This window comes from Hibiscus syriacus, unplaced genomic scaffold (genome assembly GCF_006381635.1).
Source record: "Hibiscus syriacus cultivar Baekdansim isolate YM2019G1 unplaced genomic scaffold, ASM638163v2 tig00112408_pilon, whole genome shotgun sequence".
Taxonomy (NCBI): domain Eukaryota; kingdom Viridiplantae; phylum Streptophyta; class Magnoliopsida; order Malvales; family Malvaceae; genus Hibiscus; species Hibiscus syriacus.
Window position 1 is genome coordinate 312,556 of NW_024063325.1, and position 17,715 is coordinate 330,270.

A 17,715-nucleotide genomic window follows, 5' to 3' on the forward strand; every position below is an offset into this window, starting at 1 on the left:
GTTGTACAAAAAAGTTGCTTTTGAAGATGTTTGAAAAGTCAAGTACTTCCTTTTCTAATAAATTGCAATGGAAAAGGCCCTCAATATACATCTGTCCAACATATGCAGTTAGAATTTAGAGAAACTATCAGGCAATGAACCAACAATTCAATTAATCATTTCACGTCCCTATAAACAGTAAAATGAAATATCAAGAAGTGCCAAAACGAGCTTCTGGAAACTGTCATTCTAATTTTAAAATAAATGCTTCGATGGAGGGAGACCTAATTCTATATGTACATTTTTCTTTGAAATGTTTTGGTTCCACTCATAATAAACATTTCAAGCTTCAAATCGGAAATTAACTCTTCCCAAGGACAACCATTTCCCTGTTTCATGAGTGATATAACTTATAAGCCTAAGCCACAAAATGCATTCTGAAAGGAAGTTCACAATACTTCCCCCAATCTTGTGATGACCAACTACAAGGTTTTGAGGGGGGAAAAAAACCCCTACAAGGTTCACACAAATCAAAAGCAAATTTAAACTGATGGAAAACAATCACATGAAGAATTTGGCCCAACCCAAACATCATGTGTTGGTGTTACCTGGGAACGAAGCTCAGGAATAAAGGCCATTAAATCAGACAGAAATGTCATTTAGAAAACAAAGCTTTTCATCAACGTCATAAAAACTCTTGCATAAAATCTGTAGCCTCAAGAAGGATGAATGGCTCAAAGGCTTCATGTTGGAGTTTCTTAGAGTTCTCTCCATATTCTCCTTAATTACCTGTCAGATGCAGTGTCAAATTGCAAACTCAAGGAAAGCCATAAGAACCAATTCATTCTTGGTCTGTGTTGATTGGAGGTAAGCACATACTAGAATTAATTGATAAAGTTTTATACTAGATTTTTAAAGTACCAATCTTAATAAAAACTGCAGCTGCAATTTCCTTGTTCTTTCCCCAAAGGTCGATAGCTATGTTAAATGCATCAAACACATCACAATTTGAGGAAATGTGTGTACCTTAAAACGGTCATTAGTAGGCAAAAAAGAGTTTGCGATTGCCAAAATTTTTCCCAGGAGAACAGGAAGTTTATCGTTGAATCCATAAAGCTTGAGCTCTAACTTGTCAGTGTACATACGGTCATTAGTAGGCAAAAAAGAGTTTGCGATTGCCAAAATTTTTCCCAGGAGAACAGGAAGTTTATCGTTGAATCCATAAAGCTTGAGCTCTAACTTGTCAGTGTACATTGCCTCGGAAGTTTCTAGCTTGGCAATACTGGCCTGGAAACAAAATTCTAATCACCTTTAGATTTCAACAAAAAATGCAAGAACCAATACTGGCCTGGAAACAAAATTCTAATCACCTTTAGATTTCAACAAAAAATGCAAGAACAAACCAAAGAAACATATGGCAAAAAAAAAAAAGATTTAAACGAATGATGACTATGTTTCAAAAACTAGAAAAATACAGGGGCCAAAGAAATGTTTAAGGAGAGATTATTTTCCAGCAACTCATAGACTGTTTAAAACATAAATGTAAAGGGCTCAGCTTTATTATTGCCTGAAATTCAAAGTTCCTAAAACACATGTATTTTTTTGTTATCGCAATTTTCTATTGAACAAAAATATAATCAAATTTCCTGTTTCAGAAATCAAATGGACTGATCATGAACCTGATATATAATTTCATTTAGCTCATCCTTGAGGAGGTGAATATAAAGTTCAGTCAACAAACAACTCTTCAAATTAAGATATGCCCCTTTCAGATTAATCCGAAAATATGTATTTGCCAGAGGAACTTTGAAAGTACTATATGTAGAAACAGAGTTTTTCGGTTATGGTAAATAGAGTTTACAGGTTCTGGTAAATAGGGTTTTTGATTCTGAAATTATTTTTATTCAAAGAACAATTGCATATTAGTAAATAGAGTTTACAGGTTCTGGTAAATAGGGTTTTTGATTCTGAAATTATTTTTATTCAAAGAACAATTGCATATTACACAAGAGGATACATGGGATTTTATATACATGAATTAGAGACCTAGATAAGATATGAGTCATATTTTCTACAAATTAGGAGATGGTTTTAGAGATAAGTTAGGATTCAGAGTTTAACTTAAACACTACTTACACTCCCCCTCAAGCTGTGGAATAAATATTGTGAAGACCCAACTTGGATGTAATTTCGTCAAAGGTAATTCTTGGAAGTGCCTTGATCAATACATATGCTAGCTGGTTTTGTGAAGGGACGTAGTTTAGTTTCACAGTTCCGCCATTTACTTTTTCTGCAATAAAGTGTCTGTCGATCTCCACATGTTTTGTTCTATCGTGGTGCACCGGATTCTTTGCAATGCTTATCTCAGATTTGTTGTCACTCTGAAGTTCAAAATTATTTTCGCACATCTCTAGTTCAATTAAGAGTCTTTGTATCCAAATTCCTTCACACATTCCAAGTGCTATCGCCCTATATTTTGCTTCTGCACTGCTTATGGGGACTACTGATTGTTTCTTGCTTCTCCATGTCACTAGGTTTCCCCACAAAATGAGCAGTATCCCATGGTTGACCTTCTATCTGTTAATTCTCCAGCCCAGCTTGAATCTGAGAAGATTTTAACTGTTATGTCTTCATATTTTTTTGAAAATCAACCCATGTCATGGTGTCACTTTTCGATTAACTGCCTCCAGATGTTCTTCTCTTGAATCATTCATGTATTGACTAATAATGCTAACAGGAAAAGCAATGTCATGTCTAGTTAAAGATAGGTAAATGAGTTTACCAACTAGCCTCTGATAATGTTCCTTGTTTACCGGGTTTCCATCTTTATTCAATTTCAAGTTAACTTCCATAGAAGTTTTTGAGGGCTTACAATTAGTTACTCCAGTTTCAGAAAGTAGGTCTAGAATATACTTTCTTTAATTTATGACAATTCCTTCTCGTGATCTCGCTACCTCCATGCCTAGGAAATATCACAGAGTTCCTAAATCTTTGGTTTCAAACTCTTTTGCTAGTAATGTCTTCAACTTCTCGATTTTTACTAAGTCATCACCCGTGATAATGATATCATCAATGTAGACAATCAAGATTGACTTCTTCTTATCATGAGCAGTGTTTACAAACAGAGTTTGATCGGATTGACACTTTTTGTAGTTGTCTTGTAACATTACCTTCGCGAATCTATCAAACCAAGCTCGAGGTGATTGTTTTAGACCATATAAGGATTTCAGGAATTTACATACTCGGTTATTTCCAGAATAAATTCCTGGTAGAACTTGCATATAGACCTCTTCTTCAAGATTGCCATTGAGAAAGGCATTTTTTACATTTAGTTGGTGAATTATCCAATCCTTGTTCATTGCCAAGGATAATAGAATTCGAACAGTCTAGAGTTTTGCAACTGGAGCAAAGGTCCCCTAATAGTCAACTCCATAAGTCTGAGTGAGCCCTTTTGCCACAAGTCTAGCCTTATATCTATCAATTTTTCCATCTTCCTTGAATTTCACAGTAAAGACCCATTTGGAGCCGACTGGTTTCTTGTCTTTAGGTAGATCAACAATGACCCATGTTTTGTTGTTTCTTCAACTACCTTCTTCCATGAAGGACTTTTTAATGCCTTGGTCTCTAGAATGTGAATATGATCAACATGAGCTGTGAAAGTCTTAAAACCATACATTAGTTTCCCATAAGCAACAAATTTACTAATAGGATGAGTTGTACATCATCTAACTCCATTTCTTTGAGCAATTGGTAACTCACTAGTATCAATTACCACATCCAACTTACTTTGGTTACTATTTCCTTTATCTGTCGATGGATTTAAAACCTATTCGGGCTCTTGACAATGCATTGGTTATGGTGTGGAAGGTAGGGTTTGTTTGGTTCTTCTTTTGTAGATGATAATATCCGTAGATGGTCTAGGAGTTTTATGATAGTTGATGAGATTAATGGATTAGTTTTCGTTATCAGATGTGGTGGTGTTAGGATGTTGTAGAGTGGTAGTTTTTTTCAATAAAAGATGGAATGATGGGTAACTCAGTAATAATTAGTAAAAAATGAAATTCAGACTCACTCTCCCCCTGGATTTCCGTTTTTTTATATGAACAATTTATATTCTTGAAAAGTGACATCCATAGATGTGAAGAACCATTTTCTAGAAGGATAGTATCAACGATAACCTTTCTGATGGGATGAATAACCAACAAAGACACACTGAATTGCTCGAAGATCAAGTTTAGATTTATGAGAATTGTGGTCATGGACAAAAGAAGTACAACCAAAGACACGAAGAGGATTAGAAGAGGTAAAAGGTTTGAAGTGAGGAAATTTAGTGGAAAGGATATCCCGTGGACACTTAAAGGAAAGAATTTTACTAGGTAAATGATTGATTAGAAAAGTAGATGTTAAGAGAGCCTCACCCTAAAGGTATTTCAGAACATTATAAGAAAAATGAGTGCTCGGGTTACCTCAAGAAGATGACAGTTTTTACGTTCGGTGACCCCATTTAGTTGTTGAGTGTCAACACATGAATTGAAGTAGACTATTCCATTTTCCTGGAAAAAGGATCCCAATGACTAAGAGATGTATTCCCCACCATTATCAGATTTAAGGATGCCAATGGAACTTTGGAATTGTGTTTCAGTCATTTTGTGGAATCATTTGAAGATTGTACAAGACTCAGATTTGTCCTTCATAAGAAAGGTCCAAGCGGTACAAGAGTGGTCGTCAATAAAAGTAATAAACCAACGAATTCCATGTAAACCCGTAACCTAGAAAGATCCCCAAAATGTCACTATAAATTAAGGAAAAAAGTTTAGGCGCGTGAGAGGGAGAATGAGGATAAGAACTTTTGCAAGAGAGCAAATGTCCAAGAAAATGAAGCGGGATTTTTATTAATAAATAATTTGGGAAACAATTTTGTAACATAATAAAAACTTGGGTAACCTAACCTAAAATGCCATAACACAATGTCGGCAGCTGCATCTGTGGGAGAAACTGAAACAAAAAAAAAAGAGATAAATGGTGCAGGTGAGTGGTTGGGAACGAAAGTATAAGGAGGAGCGTCAAGGATGTAGAGTCCACCATGACGCCTAGTATTGCCAATCACTATCCCCGAGGTCAAATCTTGAAATTCACAATAATCACGAGTAAAATGAGAAGTACAACCCAAATTGGTAGATAATTTGCTAATCGAAAGAATATTACAAGTCAAACTTGGAACAAATAGAACATTAGACAAAGTAATGTGGCTGTCGTAACTGGTATTTGCCCGGGCACGAAATATTTACTTGGCGGAAAAACTAAAATGAATAAATTATTTTGATTTAAAAAAATGTTTTGGGAGTTGCCATTGAGCTTTTTTAGGTAGGTAGGTCAAATACCTACAATCTTTTAAAATAGTTTTTAAGAAAACATAATTTAAAAGATAAACTGATCTGCGTATAACAAAAAATATTTTTAGTAAAGAAGGGATTTGTGGTCGATTACGTTTAGGGAAGGATTATCACCCCTTTAACGCCCAAAATTTGTACTCATTAATTATAAATTGTCTCTATTATTGGAAATTTAAAAATTTAAATTTAAGAAATATATAATAGTATATATATATATATATAATAAGATATTTATTTACTTAGAAATATCAAAAAAAGACTTCTAGGTGCTTTAAGATAGTCCATTTCTTAATATTAAAAAAATAAATAAATATAATAAAAAATATATTTAATTCATAATCCTGTTATTTCAAATTATTAGTATAATTTTAAGAAATATATATATATATATATATATATATATAAATAAGATATTTATTTACTTAGAAATATCAAAAAAAGACTTCTAGGTGCTTTAAGATAGTCCATTTCTTAATATTAAAAAATAAATAAATATTAATAAAACATTTCTCTAAAAATAATTAATATATAATTTATAAAAATAGGATATTTATTTATTTAAGAATATCAGGAAAAAAACTTCTAGGTGCTTTTAGACAGCCCATTTCTTAATATTAAAAAATAAATAAATATTAAAATATGATTATTTTTTTTTTAAGTAATTTATATAAAATTAAATTTATAAATAGAATTTTATTTAATATATAAAAAAATAAGTAAATAATATTATTTATATATATGTTTATATGACTACATAATAATAATAACAATAATAATTAAATATATAAACATATAAAATATAAATATAAATAAACAATGACTAAAATAAATAAAATTAAAACTATAGATTTAAAATATAAAAAGAAATAAAACTTGTAATTAAAAAATAAATGAAAATATTAAAATTAGTGACTAAATTAAATATATATAAAATTCGGACATCAAATTAAATTAAATTAAAACATGCTATTCGAGATTAAAATATTAATTACTAAAATTAGAGGACTAAATCTGTTATTTTACCTAAAATATCTATTATTTTATGTAAAGGACTAAAATAAATAAAATAAAATTAAGAAACCGAATTAAAAGTCCCAAGATTTGATTTCGGTGATTAAAATATAAAATTACAAAGTTGTGAGTACTACGGAAAGGGTTTGATATTTTAAAAATTAAACACAGACCCTTCCCCAAAACGACATCGTTCGGGGAGGGGTATTTAATCCCTAAGCTAACCGGCCTTAAGGCCATTTCCTTCATTTCTTCTTCCCTCTTCTCTCTCTAAAAACCGAGAGAAAAAATTCTCTCTGACTTCTCTCTAGCTTCACTCACCGGAGAGAAGTCTGACAGCCGTCGGCCACCGCTGATGGTGGCCGGATTTTACAAATTTACCCAAATCGAAGCGAAAATTTCCCTCAACCCGAATCTAAGACTATTTTTACCTAAAGATCCCTTCAAAATCCTAGATCTAGGATTTTACCTTCGAAAAACGGCCGATGACTTTTGGTATTTCCGACGATGAGCGAGGTTTTAAGGGTAAGTTTCCTCTATTTCTTCTCTCTTTCTTTTCTGGTGGTTGTTGTAGGTTTGTTTGTGTGGCTTGCTCTCTATTGGTTTTGTTTTGCCTTTTTTTCCCTCTTCTTGCAGGTTCGGTGGCTTTATAGCCACCACCGAGGCTCGCCTTGGACCGATCATAAAGGAGCGACCTTTGGTGAGTCACCAAACATGGTGGTGACTCACCCTAGGCAGCTGGTGATTCTGGAGTCTTCGACGACCAGGTGGCGTGGCAATGTAGTGTCGGTAGTAGGCGTTGGACCACATGGCAGAGGCGTGGCGACTGCAAGCTTGGAGATAGTTGAGGCGACGACAGCGCTAGGGTTAGAACCCCTAATAAAAACACTAAGTGGGTTTAGGGTTTCTATTTGGTATGGGCCGATTCCGGTTGGGCTCTTGTAACTGGACCGGTCCGGTTTTGGGCATGTAATGTATTAAAATTATTTATTTAATAATAATAATAAAATAATTAAATTAAAACAAAATAATAATAATAAATAAAATGAAATAAAAAAAAACTAGTGTCTTCAGCTGCTCCTCTTTGCTCATTCTTGTGTTAACAAGAATAGGGCAAAGATGAAAAGACAATAAGTTTTTTTTTCATTTGAATTCAATTGATTAGGATGGAAATGTTGAACAAGTTCTTTTTTGGAATTAGTTCTTCTCATTATGAACTTTTCCAATGGGGATGACAATTTATCTCCTTCTGTGATATAATCTAGCAAAAAGTTGAACAAATTCTTCTCATTATGAACTTCTTCTTTTTCAGATGAGTTCTTCTCATTATGAACTTTTTTTTAAAATGTTGACCTTCAAAAGAGGTATTATTGATTCAACTTCAATATGTGATGAATCAAATTAAGGTTAAACAAATTCTTCACATTATGAACTACTTCTCCTTCTTCAGATGAGTTCTTCTCATTATGAACACTTTTGGAAATGTTGATGCTGATCTCTCTCCTTCTGTGATAGAGTCAAGCAAAAGGTTGAACAAGCTCTTCTTATTATGAACTTCTTCTTCCTCTTCAGATGAGTTCTTCTCATTATGAACTTTGATCTATCGAATAATGAATTCGAGCAAAAGGTTGAACAAGTTCTTCTCATTATGAACTTATTCTTCCTTCTTCAGAGGAGTTCTGTCATTATGAACTCTACCTGGCAATGCTGATCCATCGAGTGATGAATTCGTTCAGATGAGTTCTTCTCATTATGAACTCTTCCAGAAATGTTGATCCATTGAGTAATGGATTCAAATCTTTGCTAAAATCTTTGAAATTCCTGTCAAATATTCAAATTGATAAAATGAATGAAAATGCCCCTATTTTTGCAAATGCCTAAATATAATGCATGAATGTTGATTGTATTTTTTTACTTCAAAGTGGAAAACTTGGTCTTCCTTCACTTGGTCAAAATGTCATTTCAAGCTGGCATTTCTGATTTGGAAGAGCAATCTTTTTGTCTTCCTTGTTTCATGAAAGTCTCAAAAGAAATGTTTCATTTGTGGAACTCTTGCCGTAATAAGAGTTATGACCTTGATGCCCCATTTTTGTCTTTGATAACATCAGTTTTCTTTGCTTCGACTTGTATAAAAATCCAATTAAGCTTTCATCTTTGAAAAGAGAATCTATCATCTTTGAAGAGAACATCTATCATCTTTGAAGAGTGTAGATGTAGATATGCCTGACATAGCAAATTAATTAAAAGAGTAGAGTCTGTTATGATTTGACTCTTGAAACACATCATAAGGAGGATTTATCCTAATTCCTTTCATGTTCCGCATCTAATTGGATCTCGAACAACACAACTTGGACCATATCATATCAAGATGCTTAACAACAACCTATTGTTCAACATTAGTTGGCTTTATCTCAAATCAATAAATGAAAACACCATATGATAGCAACAGTGGTTCAACACTATAATCATTGGTTCGTAAAACATATGACAATACATTCATCATTTCTCGTGGCTTCTGCCCGGATTTTCATAAAGCTTTTGATAACTCATTCATCCTTTCTTGTGGCTTCTGGCCAGATGTTCGTAAAGCATTTGACAACACATTCATCCTTTTATGTGGTTTATGCACAGATTTCTGATCAATGAAGCTCTTTGCACAGTATTCAAAGCTTTTATATGATGTCACAAGACCACTTGAGAACAAAACTTAGTGGGAATAGAAGTGAGATGTTGGTGTATTTTATGACCAAAATGTTGGTCAAATTCACAAAATATGTTAGTGTTGAATTGAATAAGAGATACCGATCATGTTTTCTTCCGTAATGAGTGTTGTAAGAAGTAGAAACACATCAGCTATAGGATCTATGTACAGAAGGAGGTCTATTGAATTCTTGCTATTGTAGATGAAATTCACATGATAAACCACATAGATAAAAACTCAGTTCATCCTGACTGGTAATGATAACCCCAGTAACAACGGGAAAGGGCAATATACGTAAGCTGAGCCTCTTTATTCAATATCATCAAGTAAACAAAAACTGATGTGAAAAACAGCTTCGTAACCTCAACAATATGGTTGAAACTAACTGCCATGAATCTCAAAGAAATATTTCCAATCATCACCGACACATGGAATACAAAATTCAAAGATGAGATCTTGAGGAACTAAACCCTAGATCGAATGGTATGCCTGGGGACCATCTTTATCCATGCAACCGTGATGTAGTTTAACAAAGAACACGTTGTCATGTGATACATGGTTAAGAAGATTGGGTATTTGAAAACATACTTGCTGAGTAGATATTTGTTTAATGATAATATGATATGGGTCTTCAGTATGCCCCAACATTGGCTAATATAAATGTTCAAAATACATCAACATTTCTGATTCTGATTGAAAGGGGCTTTCAGCATGCCCCAGCATTGGCTAATACAAACGTTCAAAATGTGTCAATATTCCTGATTAGGATTGAAATGGGCTTTCAACATGCTCCATCATTTGCTTCTTGTTAATCTGAGCCTTCAAAATGCCCCACATGGATTTGTCTGAAGTAACCTTTAAAATGCCCCAACATTTGCTTATACAGATGTTAAAACTATGCTCAACATTACTTCTTGCTAAGATGAGCCTTCAAGAATGCCCAAATATTCATATTACTATGAGCCTTCAAAATGCCCCGCCATTATATTTCTAGTTGAAATGGGCTTTCAAGATGTCCCGCATGGATCTGTCTGCATTGGGCCTTCAAAATGCCCCAACCTTCTAAACTGTAAGGCTTACTTTCAATGTTTGTTTGATTTCAATATCATGATCCCCACGAGGTCCAATTTTTACAATACACTATTGTGGGTATTTGTGGCTTTATTCGTGACCCAAATCTGTTTATCTTGAATACTCTCATTCTAGTGTTACTAAACAGCGGTTGTCAAGTAACTTGAGGAATTCTCTTCATGTTGTTTAAGAAGTAATCAATCATTCTGACGGAAATGTCTGAGATATGTGCCTCTTCTGAATAAAGTACCTATTTTTTGGATCTGGATGGATCTAATCGGACAGAGTGGTATAAATCGCTTGGTAATTCATTTCAGGCTGACATAGTGAACCTTGTTTTCAGTGAAGGCTATTTCTGAAATATATTTTTCTGTGGGAGAGAATCCAATTTATGTGAACAGTAATCTTATTTTGATGTAATAGCAAGACTACATATACAGTGGTACAGACTCTTGAAAAGTCCGCACCCATGCAACATGTTGATTCTGATAACTACTCATCTGATTATGAAGCAATCTTTCAAGATGATTTCATAGATATTGATAGTTCTTCTGATACCGAGGAAATCTTGAATTCTGATTCTGATGAGGAGAATAAATTATTATACTTGACAAAAATAGGGTACTCAGAGGCTGAGGCTTCAATAGCCATGGAGAGATGTGGCATGGATTCATCAATTGCAGAGTTGACAGATTTTATATGTGCTACTCAGATGGCTAAGGCTGCTGACACACTTCTTCCGATAGAAGATAGGAAGCCATTATACAATGATCCCAATTACAAGAAAAGGCGAAACTCGGGCTATGATTTTTTTAAAAAGGAAGAAGAAGAGGAAACTTTAAAATAAGCTTCTTACTGAAGATGATCATGCAGTTCATCTTTTAAATCTAATGATTGGTTTTGGGGTTCCTACCGAACCATATCAGATAACTCAAAGAACACTTTCAGAATATGCTATTGGGCCTCCTTATTTCTACTACGAGAACGTGGCACTTGCTCCAGTTGGTGTTTGGATCGAAATGTCACTGTACTTATACGATGTAGAGCCAGAATTTGTAGATTCGAAGTATTTTTGTGCTGCTGCACGAAAAGGGGCTATATTCATAATCTGCCAATTGAACACATATTTCCTCTTATTCCGCTTCCTCCACGCACCATACATGATGCTTTTCCATTGACAAAAAAAACCTGGTGACCTTATTGGGATCCAAGAACAAAGTTCAACTATTTACAAACATGTACAGGAAGTTTCAAATTGACAGAAAGGATCCGTAAGGCTCTTGAAGCTTATGACGATTAGCCACCTTTGAGTGTCCAGAAGTACATTCTTGATGAGTACCGAAAATGGAATCTGGTATGGGTTGGAAGGAATAAAGTTGTTCCACTTAAACCTGATGAGGTGGAAATGCTTCTAGGTTTCCCTAAAAATCATATATGAGGAGGAGGATCTGCTAGAGACATGTTCCCCGGTGGTATCAATGTCCTGTCTCTTTTCTCTGGGATCAGTGATGCAGAGGTTACCTTCTACTGTCTTGGCATACCTTTGAAAATAGATGCACAAGAACTGAATGGTGATCGGTTGGAGCAATTAATGAGTAGATTTGGTAGATTCGACCTTGTTGTTGGTGGCATCCAGTGTAACAACCTTACCGGAATAAATAAATATCATCGAGATGAACTAGAAGATTTATGTCAGTACATTTTCTTGCAATGACTGCTACAACGACTGTCTCTTCTGTTCTCCAAGATATATCACACTCTCGTGTGAAAGGTTTATATGTGTAGCATTTGTTCCAATGTCTTATTCTGTGCCATAAGTTATCAATTTCAAGTTCAGCAATCTTCTGAAGGACATAATGGATATAATCCTGACAAAGAAAATGATCAACATGGAATAAGTAGTAATGATGTATCTAGACTTGAGCCAGTATCACAGTATAACCAGAGTGCAGGTGGTGACTTGTTCATTCCCATAATACACCTTAATGAGATTTATAGATCTGTGATTTAATCTTCTAGAGAACATGGACTGATGGCAGGGGAAAATAATTTGTCTGGTGATGCTTATCACCCTCAGCATGAGATAAGTGATAATCTTTCTTGATGGATTACTAATGATGTCACAGGAGAGTGTTACAAGTTCAATTCTCCAGACTTTCTTGCTTCTTGGACCACTTACTTTCAATAAAGTGAAATGCTTCATCATTCTGGCCTCGTTTATTCTTTTTCTTCAATAAAGGTAGAATAGGCAACGACTTGCTTCAAGGACCTTTCTCATTTGAGACTGTCCTGCTTGAAAATGTTTTTCCTCCTTTCTTTATCGAAGAATGAAAGAATTTTGTAAAGTATTGCCTATCACAGATTCACAATAGAATCAAATCATAAGCATGAATTTAATGAATATCAAATAAATCAGCTACTTTAAAATAAAAAAATATAGTCCTATGGAAAGTGTCAAAATTATTGACTGATTTAGGACTTAGGTTGATTCTGGTAAAGTAAGGTATGTCAAGTTGATCCAACATATATGTTTTCTTTGAACTTCCACTATCTTGAAGGAAGGGTTATTATGTTCATCTCATAGAGATACTTCTTAGTTCCAGAATCTCAGGAATGTCTTTGGGATGTGCGGTGCTTCATCAAGAGCTTAAGATCGTCTCTTATGTCATTGTTGCACAATTCAATATTCGAGCTGCCTTTTTAGGTTTTCGACTTGAATCCTCCTTTGGTTCTAATATGTTATTTAAAAATTTACATCTTGAACCCCCTTTTATCATTTTTCATATAATGCATTAAAGATTTAAAAAAATAATTTTTGTAAATAAAAATCAATCCTGAGAGGAGGATTGAAATCTGAAGATTGTCTCTTTCACATAGAAATCCATGTATGATTAGAATGGACTTTTCAGGTACGTAACGTAGGCCAGGGTTTATGGTTACGAAAGAAATGGATAAAAAGTCTCAAACAAGTGTTTAAGGGTAATTAAACCAATGATCAATTCATTCTGATGCATTCAATCTTGCCTTGCTTGACTTGGATATGCTTTGCTGGGGAATTTTCCATACGATTCATTCATCTCCAGCATTTCTTGTGCTTCTTGTTGAATATGAATCTTTGAACTATATTGCACTTGATCAACCTTGTAACTTAAGTCTTAATGAGTCACTCATCTTGATTCAATTTTTCATTTTTTCCTTTTTCCTTTTTTTCCATTTTTTTCTGATGAATGAGTACATGACTCCAATTGCTTTGAGAACCTCCTTTTCCTCTTATATTTCAAAAATTCTTTCGTTACTCTTGAATGGATTGATCTTCAAGCACTTTGTATTTGACCTACTTTGTAGTTCAAAACTCTCTTCATTTTATGCAGACAATCTTTATTATTGTGAGTAGATATCCTTCACCTTGCCCCCCAATGTGGAGGGTGATCCTTGGTTAGGGTTGAATCAGAAACAAAATATTATAGGCTCAAAAGGGGACAACAAGGGATATATATATATATACATATAATTGAAAGGATAAATGAAACAATGTCATTCGTCATCTCATATACAGAAGCCTTTGTAAAAAGAGGTATCCCCAAGGGGATGAATATTCAAGATTAATCTTTATTTATATGAAAACAATGTAATTAATGCATGATATATTTATCTAAATCAATCTTTTTTCTTCTTCTTTGAGTATGCCCCAATCATTCTTCGATAAGTTGATCCATGATACCTCATCTCGTCTCTTCTTGTAGGAAGATTCATAGATAATTAAGAGTTTGGTTCTTTTGAGGTCTTTTATTTTCACTGTATAAAAATGATGGTTTTGTATATGGAAGGACAAAGATGTGACTTTGGAAGTCGTGTATATAGTGGAAGGTAATGAACCAATCAACTCTACCCGAGAAAGTAAACATCTGGATTTGGTGTCTCAAAAACAGGTAGAGGCATTATTTTTGAGTCTCAGATGAATATATGGTTAAGATTTGATTTTGGTGAGTCAAGTAATTGGCATTTCATGGATATGGAAGGTATAATTTTACCACTTGCCAAAGATCTATAATTCTTGAAAAAGAATATTTAATCTACTTGATATTAAAAAATTTCAAGATTAAAATTTGATTCTTTACTCATAACCATAAAAGTAACACAAGTTTATTTATTTCAACAAGACAGAGAAAGGAACAAAAACATGTTCAAACAAGATGCTGAAAGTAGAAAGTATTACAGTGGTAAATTACAACTTCGACTTATTTATCTATCATGTCTCATCATTCCTTGAATGTTGGGTGTGTACTTGGCCTAGGATTTTCATCTTTATTTGCCCCCAATTTCTTGATCATTTCTTGTGTCAAGACTCCCTTGTCAACGAGCGTCTCTATTTCTTTTAACAATGACCAATAATTCCCTGTTGAATGCCCAGATACTCCCAAGTGAAAATTACAGAAATTATTTTGATCATAGCAGTGGGCATAAGGCTTTGGTAACACTTTCACCGATCTGGAGTAATGTATTGGCTTTTAACCAAATGAGGGTACAGATCTGAGATAGATTCTTGAAACACCTTCAGAGTTTTTGTTGCTCGAGAAATTTTCACTTTCCTTGATCGTTCTGAACAACTAAATGCTCTACTATGATCAAGGGGGTTCTGGATGCTCATTTCATCTACAACTGGGATATTATTAACTAGACTCCTTAAGTCACCCCTTTACTTACTGGTTTTCAAAAAATTGATATAGGTATCTGAGGTGTCTTATGGGTTATATCTGCTCCATTCTTTCTTAGACCTATGAGTCAATATCGAATTATATCCATGGGAGCCTTTTGATTTCTTTTCCCATTTTCTTGCGCCCGATATTCTTCGCAAGATTTGGTCACATTAGTCTCTGTTGAAGCAACGATTTCTGAACATTGAACCTTAACCCTTTCTTTTACCTTGCATTTTTGAATTGCTTGCTCTAAAGGATCTTGGAAATTTCCCTCAAGGTTACCAAGAACCTTAGCTGAACAATTTGGAATTCCAGTCTGATTTATCCAAGGAACCTCCTTATAGGTCCAATTCTCATGTGGAGGCCACTGTGGTTGAACAAGTCGTGGAGTAATTAATCTGGATGAGAGCATTTTTGGATGCAATTTTTCATTCAAACAGTGGAAGGGAGGAAATTGAAAACCCTATACATTCTTTTTCTTTTTGATCACTCTATAAGGTTTGGCATCATGTTTAATTGAATAAGACCTCACTGTATTAACCTCATCTTCTTTCTCGACGTCAGTATTGTCAGAGCCTCTTATCTTGCCATTCTTGATAGCTATTTCAATCATTTCTCCACTCATGATGATGTCAGAGAAATTATTAGTGGCAACCACTATCATGTGATTAATATAGGGAAATTTTAATGTAATGATGAACAAAGTAGTGAACTCCCTTTCAGTCAATAGTGGATGTACTTGAGAAACAACATCCCTCCATCATTGTGAATATCGTCGAAAGCTTTCATTGCACTTCATATTCATGTTTTGCAAAATTGTTCGATTAGGGGCCATATCAACCATGTGCTTGTATTGACCAAAAAAAGCTTGAGCTAAGTCTTTCCAAGAACGTATTTGAGTACGTTTGAGCTGATTATACCATTTGGATGCAGACCCAGATAAACTGTCTTGGAAACAGTGGATTAACAACTTTTCATTCTCCACATAGCCAGTCATACGACGACAGTACATAGTGATATGATATGAATGGCATGTGATCCCATTATACTTCTCAAAATCTGGAACTTTGAACTTTGGTGGGAGAACTAAGTCGGGGACCAAAATTAGCTCTTTCACGTCAAACCCATAAAATGACTTAACCGTCTCTCTAGATTTTATCACCTCTTCTACATTTTTCAGTTGATGGATAAGTTTTTTGGAGTCAGGGACCTTATTATCAGTACAAAATTCATCTGGCTTCAATATAGAAGCATTAGGACAATCAGTGGGGAATGATGCTCCAGCCTGATATTGTGGGTTCTTAACAGTGAAGTGAACTCGTGATTGGATTTCCTGATGTACAGAAGTGTGCTCAGGAATGTGAAAAGGTGTAACACCCAGAGCATTTGTGGGGTTTTCAACAAGACTCTTTCCAGCTGTCTGGTGCTTCCCGATCATTTCTTTCATATTGTTCCATAGATCAATATGAGAATTTGCGATATTAGCTTCAATTTGTGCCAACTTGCTCCTCAATTCTTCCTGTTCTCTTTTTTCTCTATCTCAAATTTGGCTAGCCTATCCTCAGTTTCTTTAGACATTTTTCTTATGTTGTGCTAAGCATTCTACAAGGAAGAACCAAGATCACTTTGGTAGAAATCCTTATTTTAATGAATGAATGTTTTAATGCATGATGTAAGTTTGAAACTATAGATGTAATTATGTAAATATGCAAATGCAAAAAATGTAAATTTAAATACAAATATAAAAATGCAAAGATGCAAATGCAAATACAAATACAAAGATATGAATATAGAAATAAATAAAAATAAAAATGCAAATTGTGTAATACAAAAGCAAACAACAAATGCAAAATGAAAATGCAAAGATGCAAAATGCAAATGCATGTATGAAAAGGTGTTACTCAAGAGTGATCATCTTAGAACAAATTTCATTGAACACAAAAGTTTTCATGCATCAAACAAAATTTTACATGTAGGGGACAACTTTTAGTCATAACTACAACAAAACTTTACATATAGGGAATAACCTTCCATCCTAACTTCTCTAAAGTCAAGTTAGTTTCCATTCATGCTCAAAAGTTGAGTTATCAGTCTGCTTCAATTCCTTGTAAAGTTAGCTAAGTCTATCAACTTATCAGCCATATTGCTTGTCGGGATTGCGGCTTCTTCCATGACATTCTCTTTTTCCTTCATCTTCTGTGTCAATTCTCAGAGTTTCTCATTTTCCTTTGTAAGAGAACCTTTGTGTTCAAGAAGTTCTTTGACAAGATCTTCGTATATGTTGCAGTTCTTTTTCAGCTTGGTAAACCCTGTTATCCACTCTTCTGGGGTATTTCCTATGCCTGCATTTTGAAAGGCTTGACTGATCTTTTGGAAATCTTCATGCATGGTTTCCATTTCTGTGCTCAATTTCTTGTTTTGATCTTTCAAATAATATGCTTGAGCTTCATAAAAACCTCCTTTATTTTGAATGCCCTGACTGATACTCTTGTTAGAATGCTTTTGGTATCAATCTAACAGGATCTTTGTGGAATACTTTTGGTATTAATATAACAGGATCTTTGTGTGCATAGCTCGCTTCTATCCTCGGAGTTTCCTCAGGATATCTTTCTTTGGTTGCGTCATATTTTGTTTGATCATAAAACTTTTTGTCCATTTATGAATTCTTTCCAATTTGATGAACATCTTTCAAGTCAACACCTTTTGGTTATGCCATGATCATGCAATGCAAACAAAAGAAAACAATATAAAACAAGTTATAAAAAAACAAAATGTATAAAAAATAAAAATAAGAAAGGAAAAATAAATTGGTTAGTACCAATTAATGGAAAGAAAAAAATCTATCTATCAAGGTATAAATCCT

General features: G+C 34.1%; 1 long non-coding RNA gene across 1 annotated transcript; it reads right to left on the minus strand.

The window, feature by feature from the left end:
• Positions 1-50: 50 nt before the first annotated feature.
• LOC120179212 lies at positions 51-1,122 on the minus strand. Its single transcript, XR_005521593.1, has 3 exons — positions 1,006-1,122; positions 588-768; positions 51-91 (listed from the first exon to the last, which is right to left on the minus strand). It is a non-coding gene; the product is annotated as an uncharacterized LOC120179212 (long non-coding RNA).
• Between the last annotated feature and the right edge of the window lie 16,593 nt (positions 1,123-17,715).